Raw genomic sequence first — 14328 nt, forward strand, 5'->3', positions numbered from 1 at the left:
ACATATGCCTGCTCTTTGCGGAAGATCTTGATCTGATGGCTGATCTGAAGAGAATATAGTGGACAGTATCTCTGCCTGTCACGCAGAAGACCAGGGTTCGATTCCCTGACGGGTAGAGTCTTCGTCAAACAGTAAGCGTATGCTCAGACTGGAAGCGTAGTCTTTTTTAATTGACCAAGTTAATCATTTTCTTTTGCAGACAGGGCGGGAAAAAGGTCAATCTTTCCGCCCAGTTTCGAACTGGGGACCTTTCGCGTGTTAGGCGAACGTGATAACCACTACACTACGGAAACCACGGCTAGGTTTCTTTTGAACATATGCCTGCTCTTTGCGGAAGATCTTGATCTGATGGCTGATCTGATGAGAATATAGTGGACAGTATCTCTGCCTGTCACGCAGAAGACCAGGGTTCGATTCCCTGACGGGGAGAGTCTTCGTCAAACAGTAAGCGTATGCTCCGACTGGAAGCGTAGTCTTTTTTAATTGACCAAATGAATCATTTTCTTTTGCAGACAGGGCGGGAAAAAGGTCAATGTTTCCGCCCAGTTTTGAACTGGGGACCTTTCGCGTGTTAGGCGAACGTGATAACCACTACACTACGGAAACCAAGGCTAGGTTTCTTTTGAACATATGCCTGCTCTTTGCGGAAGATCTTGATCTGATGGCTGATCTGATGAGAATATAGTGGACAGTATCTCTGCCTGTCACGCAGAAGAACAGGGTTCGATTCCCTGACGGGGAGAGTCTTCGTCAAACAGTAAGCGTATGCTGAGACTGGAAGCGTAGTCTTTTTTAATTGACCAAGTGAATCATTTTCTTTTGCAGACAGCGCGGGAAAAAGGTCAATGTTTCCGCCCAGTTTCGAACTGGGGACCTTTCGCGTGTTAGGCGAACGTGATAACCACTACACTACGGAAACCACAGCTAGGTTTCTTTTGAACATATGCCTGCTCTTTGCGGAAGATCTTGATCTGATGGCTGATCTGAAGAGAATATAGTGGACAGTATCTCTGCCTGTCACGCAGAAGACCAGGGTTCGATTCCCTGACGGGTAGAGTCTTCGTCAAACAGTAAGCGTATGCTCAGACTGGAAGCGTAGTCTTTTTTAATTGACCAAGTTAATCATTTTCTTTTGCAGACAGGGCGGGAAAAAGGTCAATCTTTCCGCCCAGTTTCGAACTGGGGACCTTTCGCGTGTTAGGCGAACGTGATAACCACTACACTACGGAAACCACGGCTAGGTTTCTTTTGAACATATGCCTGCTCTTTGCGGAAGATCTTGATCTGATGGCTGATCTGATGAGAATATAGTGGACAGTATCTCTGCCTGTCACGCAGAAGACCAGGGTTCGATTCCCTGACGGGGAGAGTCTTCGTCAAACAGTAAGCGTATGCTCCGACTGGAAGCGTAGTCTTTTTTAATTGACCAAATGAATCATTTTCTTTTGCAGACAGGGCGGGAAAAAGGTCAATGTTTCCGCCCAGTTTTGAACTGGGGACCTTTCGCGTGTTAGGCAAACGTGATAACCACTACACTACGGAAACCAAGGCTAGGTTTCTTTTGAACATATGCCTGCTCTTTGCGGAAGATCTTGATCTGATGGCTGATCTGATGAGAATATAGTGGACAGTATCTCTGCCTGTCACGCAGAAGAACAGGGTTCGATTCCCTGACGGGGAGAGTCTTCGTCAAACAGTAAGCGTATGCTGAGACTGGAAGCGTAGTCTTTTTTAATTGACCAAGTGAATCATTTTCTTTTGCAGACAGCGCGGGAAAAAGGTCAATGTTTCCGCCCAGTTTCGAACTGGGGACCTTTCGCATGTTAGGCGAACGTGATAACCACTACACTACGGAAACCACAGCTAGGTTTCTTTTGAACATATGCCTGCTCTTTGCGGAAGATCTTGATCTGATGGCTGATCTGAAGAGAATATAGTGGACAGTATCTCTGCCTGTCACGCAGAAGACCAGGGTTCGATTCCCTGACGGGTAGAGTCTTCGTCAAACAGTAAGCGTATGCTCAGACTGGAAGCGTAGTCTTTTTTAATTGACCAAGTTAATCATTTTCTTTTGCAGACAGGGCGGGAAAAAGGTCAATGTTTCCGCCCAGTTTCGAACTGGGGACCTTTCGCGTGTTAGGCGAACGTGATAACCACTACACTACGGAAACCACGGCTAGGTTTCTTTTGAACATATGCCTGCTCTTTGCGGAAGATCTTGATCTGATGGCTGATCTGATGAGAATATAGTGGACAGTATCTCTGCCTGTCACGCAGAAGACCAGGGTTCGATTCCCTGACGGGGAGAGTCTTCGTCAAACAGTAAGCGTATGCTCCGACTGGAAGCGTAGTCTTTTTTAATTGACCAAATGAATCATTTTCTTTTGCAGACAGGGCGGGAAAAAGGTCAATGTTTCCGCCCAGTTTTGAACTGGGGACCTTTCGCGTGTTAGGCGAACGTGATAACCACTACACTACGGAAACCAAGGCTAGGTTTCTTTTGAACATATGCCTGCTCTTTGCGGAAGATCTTGATCTGATGGCTGATCTGATGAGAATATAGTGGACAGTATCTCTGCCTGTCACGCAGAAGAACAGGGTTCGATTCCCTGACGGGGAGAGTCTTCGTCAAACAGTAAGCGTATGCTGAGACTGGAAGCGTAGTCTTTTTTAATTGACCAAGTGAATCATTTTCTTTTGCAGACAGCGCGGGAAAAAGGTCAATGTTTCCGCCCAGTTTCGAACTGGGGACCTTTCGCGTGTTAGGCGAACGTGATAACCACTACACTACGGAAACCACAGCTAGGTTTCTTTTGAACATATGCCTGCTCTTTGCGGAAGATCTTGATCTGATGGCTGATCTGAAGAGAATATAGTGGACAGTATCTCTGCCTGTCACGCAGAAGACCAGGGTTCGATTCCCTGACGGGTAGAGTCTTCGTCAAACAGTAAGCGTATGCTCAGACTGGAAGCGTAGTCTTTTTTAATTGACCAAGTTAATCATTTTCTTTTGCAGACAGGGCGGGAAAAAGGTCAATCTTTCCGCCCAGTTTCGAACTGGGGACCTTTCGCGTGTTAGGCGAACGTGATAACCACTACACTACGGAAACCACGGCTAGGTTTCTTTTGAACATATGCCTGCTCTTTGCGGAAGATCTTGATCTGATGGCTGATCTGATGAGAATATAGTGGACAGTATCTCTGCCTGTCACGCAGAAGACCAGGGTTCGATTCCCTGACGGGGAGAGTCTTCGTCAAACAGTAAGCGTATGCTCCGACTGGAAGCGTAGTCTTTTTTAATTGACCAAATGAATCATTTTCTTTTGCAGACAGGGCGGGAAAAAGGTCAATGTTTCCGCCCAGTTTTGAACTGGGGACCTTTCGCGTGTTAGGCAAACGTGATAACCACTACACTACGGAAACCAAGGCTAGGTTTCTTTTGAACATATGCCTGCTCTTTGCGGAAGATCTTGATCTGATGGCTGATCTGATGAGAATATAGTGGACAGTATCTCTGCCTGTCACGCAGAAGAACAGGGTTCGATTCCCTGACGGGGAGAGTCTTCGTCAAACAGTAAGCGTATGCTGAGACTGGAAGCGTAGTCTTTTTTAATTGACCAAGTGAATCATTTTCTTTTGCAGACAGCGCGGGAAAAAGGTCAATGTTTCCGCCCAGTTTCGAACTGGGGACCTTTCGCGTGTTAGGCGAACGTGATAACCACTACACTACGGAAACCACAGCTAGGTTTCTTTTGAACATATGCCTGCTCTTTGCGGAAGATCTTGATCTGATGGCTGATCTGAAGAGAATATAGTGGACAGTATCTCTGCCTGTCACGCAGAAGACCAGGGTTCGATTCCCTGACGGGTAGAGTCTTCGTCAAACAGTAAGCGTATGCTCAGACTGGAAGCGTAGTCTTTTTTAATTGACCAAGTTAATCATTTTCTTTTGCAGACAGGGCGGGAAAAAGGTCAATCTTTCCGCCCAGTTTCGAACTGGGGACCTTTCGCGTGTTAGGCGAACGTGATAACCACTACACTACGGAAACCACGGCTAGGTTTCTTTTGAACATATGCCTGCTCTTTGCGGAAGATCTTGATCTGATGGCTGATCTGATGAGAATATAGTGGACAGTATCTCTGCCTGTCACGCAGAAGACCAGGGTTCGATTCCCTGACGGGGAGAGTCTTCGTCAAACAGTAAGCGTATGCTCCGACTGGAAGCGTAGTCTTTTTTAATTGACCAAATGAATCATTTTCTTTTGCAGACAGGGCGGGAAAAAGGTCAATGTTTCCGCCCAGTTTTGAACTGGGGACCTTTCGCGTGTTAGGCGAACGTGATAACCACTACACTACGGAAACCAAGGCTAGGTTTCTTTTGAACATATGCCTGCTCTTTGCGGAAGATCTTGATCTGATGGCTGATCTGATGAGAATATAGTGGACAGTATCTCTGCCTGTCACGCAGAAGAACAGGGTTCGATTCCCTGACGGGGAGAGTCTTCGTCAAACAGTAAGCGTATGCTGAGACTGGAAGCGTAGTCTTTTTTAATTGACCAAGTGAATCATTTTCTTTTGCAGACAGCGCGGGAAAAAGGTCAATGTTTCCGCCCAGTTTCGAACTGGGGACCTTTCGCGTGTTAGGCGAACGTGATAACCACTACACTACGGAAACCACAGCTAGGTTTCTTTTGAACATATGCCTGCTCTTTGCGGAAGATCTTGATCTGATGGCTGATCTGAAGAGAATATAGTGGACAGTATCTCTGCCTGTCACGCAGAAGACCAGGGTTCGATTCCCTGACGGGTAGAGTCTTCGTCAAACAGTAAGCGTATGCTCAGACTGGAAGCGTAGTCTTTTTTAATTGACCAAGTTAATCATTTTCTTTTGCAGACAGGGCGGGAAAAAGGTCAATCTTTCCGCCCAGTTTCGAACTGGGGACCTTTCGCGTGTTAGGCGAACGTGATAACCACTACACTACGGAAACCACGGCTAGGTTTCTTTTGAACATATGCCTGCTCTTTGCGGAAGATCTTGATCTGATGGCTGATCTGATGAGAATATAGTGGACAGTATCTCTGCCTGTCACGCAGAAGACCAGGGTTCGATTCCCTGACGGGGAGAGTCTTCGTCAAACAGTAAGCGTATGCTCCGACTGGAAGCGTAGTCTTTTTTAATTGACCAAATGAATCATTTTCTTTTGCAGACAGGGCGGGAAAAAGGTCAATGTTTCCGCCCAGTTTTGAACTGGGGACCTTTCGCGTGTTAGGCAAACGTGATAACCACTACACTACGGAAACCAAGGCTAGGTTTCTTTTGAACATATGCCTGCTCTTTGCGGAAGATCTTGATCTGATGGCTGATCTGATGAGAATATAGTGGACAGTATCTCTGCCTGTCACGCAGAAGAACAGGGTTCGATTCCCTGACGGGGAGAGTCTTCGTCAAACAGTAAGCGTATGCTGAGACTGGAAGCGTAGTCTTTTTTAATTGACCAAGTGAATCATTTTCTTTTGCAGACAGCGCGGGAAAAAGGTCAATGTTTCCGCCCAGTTTCGAACTGGGGACCTTTCGCGTGTTAGGCGAACGTGATAACCACTACACTACGGAAACCACAGCTAGGTTTCTTTTGAACATATGCCTGCTCTTTGCGGAAGATCTTGATCTGATGGCTGATCTGAAGAGAATATAGTGGACAGTATCTCTGCCTGTCACGCAGAAGACCAGGGTTCGATTCCCTGACGGGTAGAGTCTTCGTCAAACAGTAAGCGTATGCTCAGACTGGAAGCGTAGTCTTTTTTAATTGACCAAGTTAATCATTTTCTTTTGCAGACAGGGCGGGAAAAAGGTCAATGTTTCCGCCCAGTTTCGAACTGGGGACCTTTCGCGTGTTAGGCGAACGTGATAACCACTACACTACGGAAACCACGGCTAGGTTTCTTTTGAACATATGCCTGCTCTTTGCGGAAGATCTTGATCTGATGGCTGATCTGATGAGAATATAGTGGACAGTATCTCTGCCTGTCACGCAGAAGACCAGGGTTCGATTCCCTGACGGGGAGAGTCTTCGTCAAACAGTAAGCGTATGCTCCGACTGGAAGCGTAGTCTTTTTTAATTGACCAAATGAATCATTTTCTTTTGCAGACAGGGCGGGAAAAAGGTCAATGTTTCCGCCCAGTTTTGAACTGGGGACCTTTCGCGTGTTAGGCGAACGTGATAACCACTACACTACGGAAACCAAGGCTAGGTTTCTTTTGAACATATGCCTGCTCTTTGCGGAAGATCTTGATCTGATGGCTGATCTGATGAGAATATAGTGGACAGTATCTCTGCCTGTCACGCAGAAGAACAGGGTTCGATTCCCTGACGGGGAGAGTCTTCGTCAAACAGTAAGCGTATGCTCAGACTGGAAGCGTAGTCTTTTTTAATTGACCAAGTGAATCATTTTCTTTTGCAGACAGCGCGGGAAAAAGGTCAATGTTTCCGCCCAGTTTCGAACTGGGGACCTTTCGCGTGTTAGGCGAACGTGATAACCACTACACTACGGAAACCACGGCTAGGTTTCTTTTGAACATATGCCTGCTCTTTGCGGAAGATCTTGATCTGATGGCTGATCTGATGAGAATATAGTGGACAGTATCTCTGCCTGTCACGCAGAAGACCAGGGTTCGATTCCCTGACGGGGAGAGTCTTCGTCAAACAGTAAGCGTATGCTCCGACTGGAAGCGTAGTCTTTTTTAATTGACCAAATGAATCATTTTCTTTTGCAGACAGCGCGGGAAAAAGGTCAATGTTTCCGCCCAGTTTCGAACTGGGGACCTTTCGCGTGTTAGGCGAACGTGATAACCACTACACTACGGAAACCACGGCTAGGTTTCTTTTGAACATATGCCTGCTCTTTGCGGAAGATCTTGATCTGATGGCTTATCTGAAGAGAATATAGTGGACAGTATCTCTGCCTGTCACGCAGAAGACCAGGGTTCGATTCCCTGACGGGTAGAGTCTTCGTCAAACAGTAAGCGTATGCTCAGACTGGAAGCGTAGTCTTTTTTAATTGACCAAGTTAATCATTTTCTTTTGCAGACAGGGCGGGAAAAAGGTCAATGTTTCCGCCCAGTTTCGAACTGGGGACCTTTCGCGTGTTAGGCGAACGTGATAACCACTACACTACGGAAACCACAGCTAGGTTTCTTTTGAACATATGCCTGCTCTTTGCGGAAGATCTTGATCTGATGACTGATCTGAAGAGAATATAGTGGACAGTATCTCTGCCTGTCACGCAGAAGACCAGGGTTCGATTCCCTGACGGGGAGAGTCTTCGTCAAACAGTAAGCGTATGCTCAGACTGGAAGCGTAGTCTTTTTTAATTGACCAAGTGAATCATTTTCTTTTGCAGACAGCGCGGGAAAAAGGTCAATGTTTCCGCCCAGTTTCGAACTGGGGACCTTTCGCGTGTTAGGCGAACGTGATAACCACTACACTACGGAAACCACAGCTAGGTTTCTTTTGAACATATGCCTGCTCTTTGCGGAAGATCTTGATCTGATGGCTGATCTGAAGAGAATATAGTGGACAGTATCTCTGCCTGTCACGCAGAAGACCAGGGTTCGATTCCCTGACGGGTAGAGTCTTCGTCAAACAGTAAGCGTATGCTCAGACTGGAAGCGTAGTCTTTTTTAATTGACCAAGTTAATCATTTTCTTTTGCAGACAGGGCGGGAAAAAGGTCAATCTTTCCGCCCAGTTTCGAACTGGGGACCTTTCGCGTGTTAGGCGAACGTGATAACCACTACACTACGGAAACCACGGCTAGGTTTCTTTTGAACATATGCCTGCTCTTTGCGGAAGATCTTGATCTGATGGCTGATCTGATGAGAATATAGTGGACAGTATCTCTGCCTGTCACGCAGAAGACCAGGGTTCGATTCCCTGACGGGGAGAGTCTTCGTCAAACAGTAAGCGTATGCTCCGACTGGAAGCGTAGTCTTTTTTAATTGACCAAATGAATCATTTTCTTTTGCAGACAGGGCGGGAAAAAGGTCAATGTTTCCGCCCAGTTTTGAACTGGGGACCTTTCGCGTGTTAGGCAAACGTGATAACCACTACACTACGGAAACCAAGGCTAGGTTTCTTTTGAACATATGCCTGCTCTTTGCGGAAGATCTTGATCTGATGGCTGATCTGATGAGAATATAGTGGACAGTATCTCTGCCTGTCACGCAGAAGAACAGGGTTCGATTCCCTGACGGGGAGAGTCTTCGTCAAACAGTAAGCGTATGCTGAGACTGGAAGCGTAGTCTTTTTTAATTGACCAAGTGAATCATTTTCTTTTGCAGACAGCGCGGGAAAAAGGTCAATGTTTCCGCCCAGTTTCGAACTGGGGACCTTTCGCGTGTTAGGCGAACGTGATAACCACTACACTACGGAAACCACAGCTAGGTTTCTTTTGAACATATGCCTGCTCTTTGCGGAAGATCTTGATCTGATGGCTGATCTGAAGAGAATATAGTGGACAGTATCTCTGCCTGTCACGCAGAAGACCAGGGTTCGATTCCCTGACGGGTAGAGTCTTCGTCAAACAGTAAGCGTATGCTCAGACTGGAAGCGTAGTCTTTTTTAATTGACCAAGTTAATCATTTTCTTTTGCAGACAGGGCGGGAAAAAGGTCAATCTTTCCGCCCAGTTTCGAACTGGGGACCTTTCGCGTGTTAGGCGAACGTGATAACCACTACACTACGGAAACCACGGCTAGGTTTCTTTTGAACATATGCCTGCTCTTTGCGGAAGATCTTGATCTGATGGCTGATCTGATGAGAATATAGTGGACAGTATCTCTGCCTGTCACGCAGAAGACCAGGGTTCGATTCCCTGACGGGGAGAGTCTTCGTCAAACAGTAAGCGTATGCTCCGACTGGAAGCGTAGTCTTTTTTAATTGACCAAATGAATCATTTTCTTTTGCAGACAGGGCGGGAAAAAGGTCAATGTTTCCGCCCAGTTTCGAACTGGGGACCTTTCGCGTGTTAGGCGAACGTGATAACCACTACACTACGGAAACCACGGCTAGGTTTCTTTTGAACATATGCCTGCTCTTTGCGGAAGATCTTGATCTGATGGCTGATCTGATGAGAATATAGTGGACAGTATCTCTGCCTGTCACGCAGAAGACCAGGGTTCGATTCCCTGACGGGGAGAGTCTTCGTCAAACAGTAAGCGTATGCTCCGACTGGAAGCGTAGTCTTTTTTAATTGACCAAATGAATCATTTTCTTTTGCAGACAGCGCGGGAAAAAGGTCAATGCTTCCGCCCAGTTTCGAACTGGGGACCTTTCGCGTGTTAGGCGAACGTGATAACCACTACACTACGGAAACCACGGCTAGGTTTCTTTTGAACATATGCCTGCTCTTTGCGGAAGATCTTGATCTGATGGCTTATCTGAAGAGAATATAGTGGACAGTATCTCTGCCTGTCACGCAGAAGACCAGGGTTCGATTCCCTGACGGGTAGAGTCTTCGTCAAACAGTAAGCGTATGCTCAGACTGGAAGCGTAGTCTTTTTTAATTGACCAAGTTAATCATTTTCTTTTGCAGACAGGGCGGGAAAAAGGTCAATGTTTCCGCCCAGTTTCGAACTGGGGACCTTTCGCGTGTTAGGCGAACGTGATAACCACTACACTACGGAAACCACAGCTAGGTTTCTTTTGAACATATGCCTGCTCTTTGCGGAAGATCTTGATCTGATGGTTGATCTGAAGAGAATATAGTGGACAGTATCTCTGCCTGTCACGCAGAAGACCAGGGTTCGATTCCCTGACGGGGAGAGTCTTCGTCAAACAGTAAGCGTATGCTCAGACTGGAAGCGTAGTCTTTTTTAATTGACCAAGTGAATCATTTTCTTTTGCAGACAGCGCGGGAAAAAGGTCAATGTTTCCGCCCAGTTTCGAACTGGGGACCTTTCGCGTGTTAGGCGAACGTGATAACCACTACACTACGGAAACCACAGCTAGGTTTCTTTTGAACATATGCCTGCTCTTTGCGGGAGATCTTGATCTGATGGCTGATCTGATGAGAATATAGTGGACAGTATCTCTGCCTGTCACGCAGAAGACCAGGGTTCGATTCCCTGACGGGGAGAGTCTTCGTCAAACAGTAAGCGTATGCTCCGACTGGAAGCGTAGTCTTTTTTAATTGACCAAATGAATCATTTTCTTTTGCAGACAGGGCGGGAAAAAGGTCAATGTTTCCGCCCAGTTTTGAACTGGGGACCTTTCGCGTGTTAGGCGAACGTGATAACCACTACACTACGGAAACCAAGGCTAGGTTTCTTTTGAACATATGCCTGCTCTTTGCGGAAGATCTTGATCTGATGGCTGATCTGATGAGAATATAGTGGACAGTATCTCTGCCTGTCACGCAGAAGAACAGGGTTCGATTCCCTGACGGGGAGAGTCTTCGTCAAACAGTAAGCGTATGCTCAGACTGGAAGCGTAGTCTTTTTTAATTGACCAAGTGAATCATTTTCTTTTGCAGACAGCGCAGGAAAAAGGTCAATGTTTCCGCCCAGTTTCGAACTGGGGACCTTTCGCGTGTTAGGCGAACGTGATAACCACTACACTACGGAAACCACAGCTAGGTTTCTTTTGATCATATGCCTGCTCTTTGCGGAAGATCTTGATCTGATGGCTGATCTGAAGAGAATATAGTGGACAGTATCTCTGCCTGTCACGCAGAAGACCAGGGTTCGATTCCCTGACGGGTAGAGTCTTCGTCAAACAGTAAGCGTATGCTCAGACTGGAAGCGTAGTCTTTTTTAATTGACCAAGTTAATCATTTTCTTTTGCAGACAGGGCGGGAAAAAGGTCAATGTTTCCGCCCAGTTTCGAACTGGGGACCTTTCGCGTGTTAGGCGAACGTGATAACCACTACACTACGGAAACCAAGGCTAGGTTTCTTTTGAACATATGCCTGCTCTTTGCGGAAGATCTTGATCTGATGGCTGATCTGATGAGAATATAGTGGACAGTATCTCTGCCTGTCACGCAGAAGAACAGGGTTCGATTCCCTGACTGGGAGAGTCTTCGTCAAACAGTAAGCGTATGCTCAGACTGGAAGCGTAGTCTTTTTTAATTGACCAAGTGAATCATTTTCTTTTGCAGACAGCGCGGGAAAAAGGTCAATGTTTCCGCCCAGTTTCGAACTGGGGACCTTTCGCGTGTTAGGCGAACGTGATAACCACTACACTACGGAAACCACAGCTAGGTTTCTTTTGAACATATGCCTGCTCTTTGCGGAAGATCTTGATCTGATGGCTGATCTGAAGAGAATATAGTGGACAGTATCTCTGCCTGTCACGCAGAAGACCAGGGTTCGATTCCCTGACGGGTAGAGTCTTCGTCAAACAGTAAGCGTATGCTCCGACTGGAAGCGTAGTCTTTTTTAATTGACCAAATGAATCATTTTCTTTTGCAGACAGGGCGGGAAAAAGGTCAATGTTTCCGCCCAGTTTCGAACTGGGGACCTTTCGCGTGTTAGGCGAACGTGATAACCACTACACTACGGAAACCACGGCTAGGTTTCTTTTGAACATATGCCTGCTCTTTGCGGAAGATCTTGATCTGATGGCTGATCTGATGAGAATATAGTGGACAGTATCTCTGCCTGTCACGCAGAAGACCAGGGTTCGATTCCCTGACGGGGAGAGTCTTCGTCAAACAGTAAGCGTATGCTCCGACTGGAAGCGTAGTCTTTTTTAATTGACCAAATGAATCATTTTCTTTTGCAGACAGCGCGGGAAAAAGGTCAATGTTTCCGCCCAGTTTCGAACTGGGGACCTTTCGCGTGTTAGGCGAACGTGATAACCACTACACTACGGAAACCACGGCTAGGTTTCTTTTGAACATATGCCTGCTCTTTGCCGAAGATCTTGATCTGATGGCTTATCTGAAGAGAATATAGTGGACAGTATCTCTGCCTGTCACGCAGAAGACCAGGGTTCGATTCCCTGACGGGTAGAGTCTTCGTCAAACAGTAAGCGTATGCTCAGACTGGAAGCGTAGTCTTTTTTAATTGACCAAGTTAATCATTTTCTTTTGCAGACAGGGCGGGAAAAAGGTCAATGTTTCCGCCCAGTTTCGAACTGGGGACCTTTCGCGTGTTAGGCGAACGTGATAACCACTACACTACGGAAACCACAGCTAGGTTTCTTTTGAACATATGCCTGCTCTTTGCGGAAGATCTTGATCTGATGGTTGATCTGAAGAGAATATAGTGGACAGTATCTCTGCCTGTCACGCAGAAGACCAGGGTTCGATTCCCTGACGGGGAGAGTCTTCGTCAAACAGTAAGCGTATGCTCAGACTGGAAGCGTAGTCTTTTTTAATTGACCAAGTGAATCATTTTCTTTTGCAGACAGCGCGGGAAAAAGGTCAATGTTTCCGCCCAGTTTCGAACTGGGGACCTTTCGCGTGTTAGGCGAACGTGATAACCACTACACTACGGAAACCACAGCTAGGTTTCTTTTGAACATATGCCTGCTCTTTGCGGGAGATCTTGATCTGATGGCTGATCTGATGAGAATATAGTGGACAGTATCTCTGCCTGTCACGCAGAAGACCAGGGTTCGATTCCCTGACGGGGAGAGTCTTCGTCAAACAGTAAGCGTATGCTCCGACTGGAAGCGTAGTCTTTTTTAATTGACCAAATGAATCATTTTCTTTTGCAGACAGGGCGGGAAAAAGGTCAATGTTTCCGCCCAGTTTTGAACTGGGGACCTTTCGCGTGTTAGGCGAACGTGATAACCACTACACTACGGAAACCAAGGCTAGGTTTCTTTTGAACATATGCCTGCTCTTTGCGGAAGATCTTGATCTGATGGCTGATCTGATGAGAATATAGTGGACAGTATCTCTGCCTGTCACGCAGAAGAACAGGGTTCGATTCCCTGACGGGGAGAGTCTTCGTCAAACAGTAAGCGTATGCTCAGACTGGAAGCGTAGTCTTTTTTAATTGACCAAGTGAATCATTTTCTTTTGCAGACAGCGCGGGAAAAAGGTCAATGTTTCCGCCCAGTTTCGAACTGGGGACCTTTCGCGTGTTAGGCGAACGTGATAACCACTACACTACGGAAACCACAGCTAGGTTTCTTTTGATCATATGCCTGCTCTTTGCGGAAGATCTTGATCTGATGGCTGATCTGAAGAGAATATAGTGGACAGTATCTCTGCCTGTCACGCAGAAGACCAGGGTTCGATTCCCTGACGGGTAGAGTCTTCGTCAAACAGTAAGCGTATGCTCAGACTGGAAGCGTAGTCTTTTTTAATTGACCAAGTTAATCATTTTCTTTTGCAGACAGGGCGGGAAAAAGGTCAATGTTTCCGCCCAGTTTCGAACTGGGGACCTTTCGCGTGTTAGGCGAACGTGATAACCACTACACTACGGAAACCACGGCTAGGTTTCTTTTGAACATATGCCTGCTCTTTGCGGAAGATCTTGATCTGATGGCTGATCTGATGAGAATATAGTGGACAGTATCTCTGCCTGTCACGCAGAAGACCAGGGTTCGATTCCCTGACGGGGAGAGTCTTCGTCAAACAGTAAGCGTATGCTCCGACTGGAAGCGTAGTCTTTTTTAATTGACCAAATGAATCATTTTCTTTTGCAGACAGCGCGGGAAAAAGGTCAATGTTTCCGCCCAGTTTCGAACTGGGGACCTTTCGCGTGTTAGGCGAACGTGATAACCACTACACTACGGAAACCACGGCTAGGTTTCTTTTGAACATATGCCTGCTCTTTGCGGAAGATCTTGATCTGATGGCTTATCTGAAGAGAATATAGTGGACAGTATCTCTGCCTGTCACGCAGAAGACCAGGGTTCGATTCCCTGACGGGTAGAGTCTTCGTCAAACAGTAAGCGTATGCTCAGACTGGAAGCGTAGTCTTTTTTAATTGACCAAGTTAATCATTTTCTTTTGCAGACAGGGCGGGAAAAAGGTCAATGTTTCCGCCCAGTTTCGAACTGGGGACCTTTCGCGTGTTAGGCGAACGTGATAACCACTACACTACGGAAACCACAGCTAGGTTTCTTTTGAACATATGCCTGCTCTTTGCGGAAGATCTTGATCTGATGGCTGATCTGAAGAGAATATAGTGGACAGTATCTCTGCCTGTCACGCAGAAGACCAGGGTTCGATTCCCTGACGGGGAGAGTCTTCGTCAAACAGTAAGCGTATGCTCAGACTGGAAGCGTAGTCTTTTTTAATTGACCAAGTGAATCATTTTCTTTTGCAGACAGCGCGGGAAAAAGGTCAATGTTTCCGCCCAGTTTCGAACTG

At 46.6% G+C, this 14328-nt stretch overlaps 26 non-coding genes across 26 annotated transcripts; all 26 read right to left on the bottom strand.

Moving 5' to 3' along the window:
• Positions 1–846: 846 nt before the first annotated feature.
• On the bottom strand, positions 847–919 carry trnav-aac (transfer RNA valine (anticodon AAC)). The gene has a single exon. It is a non-coding gene; the product is annotated as a tRNA-Val (tRNA).
• Positions 920–2098: 1179 nt separating this feature from the next.
• Positions 2099–2171, bottom strand: trnav-aac (transfer RNA valine (anticodon AAC)). The gene has a single exon. It is a non-coding gene; the product is annotated as a tRNA-Val (tRNA).
• A 553-nt stretch (positions 2172–2724) lies between these two features.
• Positions 2725–2797, bottom strand: trnav-aac (transfer RNA valine (anticodon AAC)). Its single transcript has one exon. It is a non-coding gene; the product is annotated as a tRNA-Val (tRNA).
• An 866-nt stretch (positions 2798–3663) lies between these two features.
• On the bottom strand, positions 3664–3736 carry trnav-aac (transfer RNA valine (anticodon AAC)). The gene has a single exon. It is a non-coding gene; the product is annotated as a tRNA-Val (tRNA).
• Positions 3737–4602: 866 nt separating this feature from the next.
• trnav-aac (transfer RNA valine (anticodon AAC)) lies at positions 4603–4675 on the bottom strand. Its single transcript has one exon. It is a non-coding gene; the product is annotated as a tRNA-Val (tRNA).
• Positions 4676–5541: 866 nt separating this feature from the next.
• On the bottom strand, positions 5542–5614 carry trnav-aac (transfer RNA valine (anticodon AAC)). The gene has a single exon. It is a non-coding gene; the product is annotated as a tRNA-Val (tRNA).
• Positions 5615–5854: 240 nt separating this feature from the next.
• On the bottom strand, positions 5855–5927 carry trnav-aac (transfer RNA valine (anticodon AAC)). The gene has a single exon. It is a non-coding gene; the product is annotated as a tRNA-Val (tRNA).
• Positions 5928–6480: 553 nt separating this feature from the next.
• On the bottom strand, positions 6481–6553 carry trnav-aac (transfer RNA valine (anticodon AAC)). The gene has a single exon. It is a non-coding gene; the product is annotated as a tRNA-Val (tRNA).
• A 240-nt stretch (positions 6554–6793) lies between these two features.
• trnav-aac (transfer RNA valine (anticodon AAC)) lies at positions 6794–6866 on the bottom strand. Its single transcript has one exon. It is a non-coding gene; the product is annotated as a tRNA-Val (tRNA).
• A 240-nt stretch (positions 6867–7106) lies between these two features.
• trnav-aac (transfer RNA valine (anticodon AAC)) lies at positions 7107–7179 on the bottom strand. Its single transcript has one exon. It is a non-coding gene; the product is annotated as a tRNA-Val (tRNA).
• A 240-nt stretch (positions 7180–7419) lies between these two features.
• trnav-aac (transfer RNA valine (anticodon AAC)) lies at positions 7420–7492 on the bottom strand. The gene has a single exon. It is a non-coding gene; the product is annotated as a tRNA-Val (tRNA).
• An 866-nt stretch (positions 7493–8358) lies between these two features.
• Positions 8359–8431, bottom strand: trnav-aac (transfer RNA valine (anticodon AAC)). Its single transcript has one exon. It is a non-coding gene; the product is annotated as a tRNA-Val (tRNA).
• A 553-nt stretch (positions 8432–8984) lies between these two features.
• trnav-aac (transfer RNA valine (anticodon AAC)) lies at positions 8985–9057 on the bottom strand. Its single transcript has one exon. It is a non-coding gene; the product is annotated as a tRNA-Val (tRNA).
• Positions 9058–9610: 553 nt separating this feature from the next.
• Positions 9611–9683, bottom strand: trnav-aac (transfer RNA valine (anticodon AAC)). The gene has a single exon. It is a non-coding gene; the product is annotated as a tRNA-Val (tRNA).
• Positions 9684–9923: 240 nt separating this feature from the next.
• Positions 9924–9996, bottom strand: trnav-aac (transfer RNA valine (anticodon AAC)). Its single transcript has one exon. It is a non-coding gene; the product is annotated as a tRNA-Val (tRNA).
• Positions 9997–10549: 553 nt separating this feature from the next.
• trnav-aac (transfer RNA valine (anticodon AAC)) lies at positions 10550–10622 on the bottom strand. The gene has a single exon. It is a non-coding gene; the product is annotated as a tRNA-Val (tRNA).
• Positions 10623–10862: 240 nt separating this feature from the next.
• Positions 10863–10935, bottom strand: trnav-aac (transfer RNA valine (anticodon AAC)). Its single transcript has one exon. It is a non-coding gene; the product is annotated as a tRNA-Val (tRNA).
• Positions 10936–11175: 240 nt separating this feature from the next.
• Positions 11176–11248, bottom strand: trnav-aac (transfer RNA valine (anticodon AAC)). Its single transcript has one exon. It is a non-coding gene; the product is annotated as a tRNA-Val (tRNA).
• Positions 11249–11488: 240 nt separating this feature from the next.
• trnav-aac (transfer RNA valine (anticodon AAC)) lies at positions 11489–11561 on the bottom strand. The gene has a single exon. It is a non-coding gene; the product is annotated as a tRNA-Val (tRNA).
• A 240-nt stretch (positions 11562–11801) lies between these two features.
• On the bottom strand, positions 11802–11874 carry trnav-aac (transfer RNA valine (anticodon AAC)). Its single transcript has one exon. It is a non-coding gene; the product is annotated as a tRNA-Val (tRNA).
• A 240-nt stretch (positions 11875–12114) lies between these two features.
• trnav-aac (transfer RNA valine (anticodon AAC)) lies at positions 12115–12187 on the bottom strand. The gene has a single exon. It is a non-coding gene; the product is annotated as a tRNA-Val (tRNA).
• A 240-nt stretch (positions 12188–12427) lies between these two features.
• Positions 12428–12500, bottom strand: trnav-aac (transfer RNA valine (anticodon AAC)). Its single transcript has one exon. It is a non-coding gene; the product is annotated as a tRNA-Val (tRNA).
• Positions 12501–13053: 553 nt separating this feature from the next.
• trnav-aac (transfer RNA valine (anticodon AAC)) lies at positions 13054–13126 on the bottom strand. The gene has a single exon. It is a non-coding gene; the product is annotated as a tRNA-Val (tRNA).
• A 240-nt stretch (positions 13127–13366) lies between these two features.
• Positions 13367–13439, bottom strand: trnav-aac (transfer RNA valine (anticodon AAC)). Its single transcript has one exon. It is a non-coding gene; the product is annotated as a tRNA-Val (tRNA).
• A 240-nt stretch (positions 13440–13679) lies between these two features.
• Positions 13680–13752, bottom strand: trnav-aac (transfer RNA valine (anticodon AAC)). Its single transcript has one exon. It is a non-coding gene; the product is annotated as a tRNA-Val (tRNA).
• Positions 13753–13992: 240 nt separating this feature from the next.
• Positions 13993–14065, bottom strand: trnav-aac (transfer RNA valine (anticodon AAC)). The gene has a single exon. It is a non-coding gene; the product is annotated as a tRNA-Val (tRNA).
• Positions 14066–14328: the final 263 nt, after the last annotated feature.

The sequence above is a fragment of the Pungitius pungitius genome, unplaced genomic scaffold (genome assembly GCF_949316345.1).
Source record: "Pungitius pungitius unplaced genomic scaffold, fPunPun2.1 scaffold_33, whole genome shotgun sequence".
In the NCBI taxonomy this organism is placed as follows: Eukaryota; Metazoa; Chordata; class Actinopteri; order Perciformes; family Gasterosteidae; genus Pungitius; species Pungitius pungitius.